General features: G+C 36.8%; 1 pseudogene; it reads right to left on the reverse strand.

Annotated features, from left to right (window-relative positions):
- Positions 1-429: 429 nt before the first annotated feature.
- LOC129622081 (olfactory receptor 4F15-like) lies at positions 430-1,410 on the reverse strand (annotated as a pseudogene).
- Positions 1,411-7,119: the final 5,709 nt, after the last annotated feature.

Consider the following 7,119-nt stretch of genomic DNA (forward strand, 5'->3'; position numbering starts at 1 on the left):
ATCTTAGTTTTCTGAATGTTGAGCTTTAAGCCAACTTTTTCACTCTCCACTTTCACTTTCATCAAGAGGCTTTTTAGTTCCTCTTCACTTCCTGCCATAAGGGTGGTGTCATCTGAATATCTGCGGTTATTGATATTTCTCCCTCAATTCCTGGGACCATTAAAAATAAAAGGGCTGTTTGTACACTCACAAATGTTTGAGGGACAACCAAGAGTTAGGGCAGGGTTGAATCATAAGCTTCACCACCTGCACAGGGACACTCTTTCAAGACTGGGACAGGTGGCTGTTTTACCTAATGCCTAGAAAAAAACACAGAGAGTAGCAAAAATAAAGAAACAGAGGCATATGTTGCAAATGAAAGAAAAAGATAAAACCTCAGAAAGATGGTCCCTTCTTCATAAGGATTGGCTGTTAGGGACAGAAAGTCTATCAATAGCCACTTGTTAATTTTTTGTTTCAATAAAGCCTTCTAGTGATTTTTTGCCTAAAAGTCATAAGCTGGCAGAACATTCTCCTCATTGCCATCTTCATCTCTCTGTTTCTGAGTGTGTAGATGACTGGACTGAGAAAAGGAGTTAAAACTGCATCAAATATGGCTAGAAATTTATCCAGATGTGTTGGAGGAGAGGGCGACAGATAGAAAAAAATCAGTGGACCAAAGAATAGAACCACCACAATAATATGAGCTGACAGAGTGGAAAGAGCCTTGGATGAAGCCCCTGAGGAGTGTTTCCAAAGAGTGACCAAGATGAATATATAAGACAGGATGAGCAAGAAGAAAGCACCCAAGGAAATGAATCCACTATTAGCAGTGACCATGAACTCCAGTTTATAGGTATCTGTACAAGCAAGTTTGATGAGCTGAGGAAGGTCACAGTAAAAGCTGTCCAAGACATTAGGGCCACAGAAGGGCAAGTTTACCACAAAAGCCAGTTGAGTCAATGAGTGAGTAAGACCAATGGTCCAGGCAACCACTAAAATAAAAATGCACATTCGTGGGCTCATGATGGTCAGGTAGTGGAGAGGCTTACATATGGCCACATATCTGTCAAAGGCCATGGCGATGAGCAGCACCATTTCTGTGCATCCCACAGCATGGCTAAAGAAGATCTGAGCTATACAGCCCCAAAAGGAGATGACTTTTTGCTTCCTGAAAAGATCACAGATCATCTTGGGTGCTGCAATAGAGCAAAATATCAGGTCAATGATGGAGAGATTTGCTAACAGAAAATACATTGTGGAGTGTAAGTAAGGGTCAGATGTCACAGTGACCACTATAAGGAGGTTTCCCGTCATACTTGACATGTAGAAAAGACATGAAAAGCAAAAAAGAAGAAGCTGGATCTCCCAGGAACTGGAGAGTCCCAGCAACACAAACTCAGACACCACAGAGTGGTTGCCTCCACTCATTGACTCATTTAGTTGTTCATTCTCCTGTTACCTGAAGGAAGAAAATGAGACAATTAAAATTAATACTGTTACATTACTTCCATCTATGGAAAAGTGCATAAATTTTTAAAGTCAAATATTACCTGAGAATTTCACAAAAATCAAATATTTTCCTTTTAGCCATTATTCCTGTACTTTCATATGACAATAACTGAGTGCCAGGTGGCCTGGCTAACACAAGGAATGGTGAGCAATTTGTGGACTGGTACCCAGAGGTGCACCTGATGAAAACACAAGCAAAGCGTCTTCAGTGTTAAATTGCTTTATCAGTGTGATCAATGGTAACCATACTCTCCCTGATTATTGTATGTAATAACCAATCATATATACTAGATCGGCAAAGAAGATTATTCTATGATAAAAAGATTTGTAAGATCCTATGACTAATTTCATTGCTTAATCCAGAAATGATCCTTCCTTATTTTATACTTCCCAAAATATTTTGTTTTGTTTTGTTTTTAATTTTATTTTATTTTTAAACTTTACATAATTGTATTAGTTTTGCCAAATATCAAAATGAATTTGCCACAGGTTCTTTAGTATCCAGATCAAATGGTACCTCATCTGTCTAACCTTCTTCATAACATACCTGTATATCCATATTTACTTACTCTATTTACAGTTGGTCACATGTCTACTTTCTTCATATAATTAAACTACTCAAGGTTATAAATCATCACGCCTTTAAATTTTCATCCTCATATAATATCTTGCAAATATTTCTGGTGGAAAAAAAATATTTTGGAATGATTTGACCAAAATCTTTCCTATATATTAACTCATTCCCTTCAACAATATTTATCAAGTGCCTACTATGTAGTCTGAACACTAGAAATAAAGCCAAGAACAGAAAAAACACAACATTGTAAATAAATTTTATCCCAGTAAAAAGAGTTCCAATGATATAATCAGATAGAAATGAGGAGATTATTAGAAGCTATTGCAATAATCCAAGCAAGAGATGATGGTGACAGATCAGGGTGATAAGGGGTCACAAATAGCAGGACACTACTTAGCAACTGAACAGAACTGAACTGAGTGAGACAATGAGATATGGTTACAATCTGGATATATTGAGATGATGCATAGTGAAATGTCCAGCACTATAAATAACCCTGGAAGTTTGGAGACTATGAAATAGTGTACTTCATTGCAGAGTTTTTATATGAAAATAAACAAGAAAGACCCAAATCTACAAAATTAAGGAAGTTGCTGATAAAGTAAATATATATTTAGTCACCAAATTTAATAAGGACTGTACAATAAAGAGACATTTCAAGCTTTAAGAACAGAGTTTGAAGGAAACAAAATAATCTTTTATACAACAAGTAAAAAACTATGGAACTCAATAGCCCAAGTAGTGATACAGGCTGAGAATGTTGTCATAAAACAGTTGGAACTTTTTGCATTATATATACCATAAACAATATATTAGCCACTTTTACTATAATAAACAGCAAATGTTATAAGAAAGCCATTCTCTTTCTTTGTTATATGTATTTATTCTGCCAAGACACCTAGAGTTGTAGTAGAAGCTTGTGTGTACTTAACTAAAGACTCCTAGATGTGAATATTGGACTATTATAGCGGTGTCTTTTGTACTTCTATTTAACTTTACTCTGCAGCTCTAAGTGAAACAGAGAAGATCCTCCCCGCTAACCTCTCTTTACAGCTTTAAAACCAAGGTGAATTAAACAATCAGGAATATTTAGATCTGAAAATAAAGAACTAATAATTGCCCACACTATAATAGGACAACTTTGCTGGCATTGAAACCTACTAATCATAAGAAACCTCAGCAAAAGAAATTGCAGGTTCTTCCCACTTTCACCCATGGCCAATAGTTAAAGAATTCCTATACATACCCAGTTTTATAGGATCAAGTGAGGAGGGGGAAGTAGTTGAAGCTATATTCAAACAATTCCTTGAATGTTAGAAATAAAAATATATAAAGAAACATGACATTTCATCATAACTCTCCAAAAGCTGAAGGAAGATATGCTTCAATCTAAAATATAAGAGAGAAAGCAGCACTGGAGTGTCAATAACTAAAATGATGTAAGAAAAGGAAAAATATTAATAAGGGACTTATATTATTATTATCTCCTGCATGAGCAAATCATTTGCTTAAACTGCGTAACTCTCATACCCAGTTAGATTTAGTAGAATATTATTTATTTTTACCTTTGTTAAAATAAACCTACTGCCAACGTTTGTTAGTGACATAAACCACTGAAAATCTGTGCCTGAAAAATTACTAATATAGAGGTATTAATAACCTCATTTAAAAGAAGAGACATATACCCCTCAAAAATCTACTTTGCTGAGTGATTGCAAATTCCAGTCTTCCCATCCTGATCTGTATGCTAGCTCATTTTTAATAATTTAACATTTAATAACTACTTTTTAAAAGAAAATTTCTATTAAATATCTCTGCAGTCATTTCAACAGAAATTGCATAATTGAAAAGAAAAACAGCAGTAGGACCTAATTAGCTGTATGGATGAATAATTCATGGCTGAAGATTTGTCACATGAAATAACAAAATCACTGTAGAGCAAAAAAAAAATCAGTCATGAGATATGGTGAATAATTTCCTGAAATATAAAATCTCCTTTTGGGGTTGAACTATGAACTACACTGCAGAAGTGTATTAGTAATAGTCATGGGTGGGAGAAAAGACAGAATGTATTCAAAATACTTCTGCAGTATGTGTACCTTTATTGTTGGACTGATCAAATGCAGGAAATTATGCCCTCTTAAATCTCTCTTCTTAAAACAATGTGCTCACTGAAGATGATTAAAAACTTCCCCACAGGGCACATTTCAGTCAGTTCAGTTCAGTTCAGTCGCTCAGTCGTGTCCGACTCTTTGCGACCCCATGAATCGCAGCACACCAGGCCTCCCTGTCCATCACCAACTCCCGGAGTTCACTCAAACTCACGTCCATCGAGTCAGTGATGCCATCCAGCCATCTCATCCTCTGTCATCCCCTTCTCCTCCTGCCCCCAATCCCTCCCAGCATCAGATTCTTTTCCAGTGAGTCAACTCTTCACATGAGGTGGCCAAAGTACTGGAGTTTCAGCTTTAGCATTATTCCTTCCAAAGAAATCCCAGGGCTGATCTCCTTCAGAATGGACTGGTTGGATCTTCTTACAGTCCAAAGGACTCTCAAGAGTCTTCTCCAACACCACAGTTCAAAAGCATCAATTCTTTGGCGCTCAGCCTTCTTCACAGTCCAACTCAAGGTCCGTTTAGCAATGTCTAAAAACAGTTTTGGTTGTCACAACTGTGGCAAAGTGTGGTGGGAAGGGAGAGTGAAGTTGTTACTGACATCCAGTAGGTAGAGGCAAGGGACGCTGGTAAACACCCTGTAATGCACAAGATAACAGTACAGCTGCCACGACAAAGAATTACCCAGCCCCGAATTTGCCAAGGTCGAGAAACCGTACATAAATGATACATGTTGTCAGGGATAGATCAGGGTCTTATATTTGTCTACTCTCCCAGGCCCCCCACTACCATTCTCGTCACAAGATGTGACTCTAATTAGTGTCTGTTATCAGTAAATGACTAAATGGATGGATAGATGGGTGGATGGATGGATAGATAGGTGGATGTAGAGAGGGAAGGATGATTACCAAATGGACTGACAGATGATGGAAGAGAAGCAAAGGAAGAAGGATCTCTAAATAATGGCTAACTAGTTGTTTTTAGAAAGAGTAGGAGCAAACAATGAACCACACTCCATATAAATGTAAACTTTGTAGAAGAATTCAAGATCTCTTCATACACACACACACACACAAAAACACATTGACCATATTCCTAATACATTCCTTAATTTTATAGATATTTTTGGAACTTTTCCAGTCATTCAAACGATAAATCTGAGAAATAACGTACTAATGTCCCCAAGGATTAGACAATAAGAAATGACAAGTATTCACATTGCTTTGTAAATTATTTCTTCTGATCACTTTTTGGGAGCAGCAGCTACCTCTTATGTAGGTATTTAAGCAATTCGGAGTTTTGATTTCCTAAAAAGTAGCTCAATCGGTAAAAAGTCTGCCTGCAATGCAGGAGACCTGGGTTTGATTCCTGGGTCAGAAAGATCCCCTGGAGCCGGAAATGGCAACCCACTTCAGTATCCTTGCCTGGAGACTCCCATGGACAGAGGAGGATGGCAGGCTACAGTCATGGGGTCGCAAGAGTCAGGCACGACTGAGTGACTAAGCACAGTACACAAAAAGCGAAATAAATTTGGAACATCAGGTACTGTCCAAGTACAATGAGTCTAAGTGAGGTACATCAGAGGAAGAACTGGATAAGGAAAGAGGAAAAATGGGGAGTCTAGAAATGAGTCTGATGTTCTAAATAGGAAATGAAGTAAATAAAACACTGAATACCAGATGACATTAACATGGATTCGGCTTGTGTCTTCAAAGATAAGAGTTGCACCTGGTTGAATACACAAACCCAGGGGAAGGCATAAAAGTGCTCCTCAAAGAGTGATACTGAGCTGTTTTTGGCTCTAAGTTAAACTGAGCTTGCTCTAAAAGAACACTTTGAATCTTTTGTTCTCCGGGACTTTCATCTACTGCCATGCTCTTCTCAATTAAAGGTCATTAAAGTTACAACAACTCTTTAACATTTGCTCTCTAAACACTATCATTGTTTTGAAGATAAATGTAGGTTTGGTCTCCTAGAAGAGATTCTCATCCATTTCAAGTTTATAGTTGAAGAAAATGAAGAGAATAGGTGTCCTACTACTAAATCCCGTAGGATTTAGTGTCCTACTAAATAAACCAGTAAGTACATAAAGAAATTTCTGATCCAGCACAAATAATATATCACTGGCATACTTAAATCATCAGAGACATAACACTTAAAAATTTAGTATCCCTATGGTTAGGCTGTCCCTATGCTTTATTAATTTGACAGTCTAAAACTTCTCTGCTTTCAAATGAACTTTCTAGTTCTCCAAGTCTATGTCTATTTATCTGTTGCTCTGTAAAAGTAAGATAGAGACATTGTCAAGAACCCTTTTAAATAAATCCTACTGTCCTTGATTTAAGTAACAATTAGATTGTTCCTTTCACCTTTCTGCTTAAGATCAATTTTCATACCTCTGGATTCCTAAACGTGTTTTATTTTTTTCTAAATCTTAGGTATTTTACATTGTGGTGGCCAAAAATAAAAAGGGAAAAAATAGCTAAATGCCCAACAAATATGGATAATAGTAGAAAGATTAATTTTCCTTCAATACCATTATAGCAGTTTTTCTAAATAACAGCTGAAAACAGTAGGTTAGTAATGAGACATGTAGACAGGGTCAAGTTTCTTCTCAGAAAGACAAATGATCAGTCTGTCCTTCTCCAGATTCTGTGTACCTCATTTAATTTTAGTCCCAAGAAATACCATGGAGAACTAGTCTCCAGGGGCTTTTTTTCCTTTTTTCACTTTTCTATAAATACAGAAATAAAACAGAATAAGTGGTCTTGCCTTCTGACTTCTGAGGTTACTAATTTTCTTCACTCTTATCAGAAAGGCTAATGAGGTAAGAAGTAAATAAACTCTTTCCTAATCATCACCTGAACCCTCGAGTGACAAGACATTGCACAAGACATTGCATTGTGCTGAGCTTTATGGCCTTCGTGACATTAGTTT

Source organism: Bubalus kerabau, chromosome 10 (genome assembly GCF_029407905.1).
Source record: "Bubalus kerabau isolate K-KA32 ecotype Philippines breed swamp buffalo chromosome 10, PCC_UOA_SB_1v2, whole genome shotgun sequence".
In the NCBI taxonomy this organism is placed as follows: domain Eukaryota; kingdom Metazoa; phylum Chordata; class Mammalia; order Artiodactyla; family Bovidae; genus Bubalus; species Bubalus kerabau.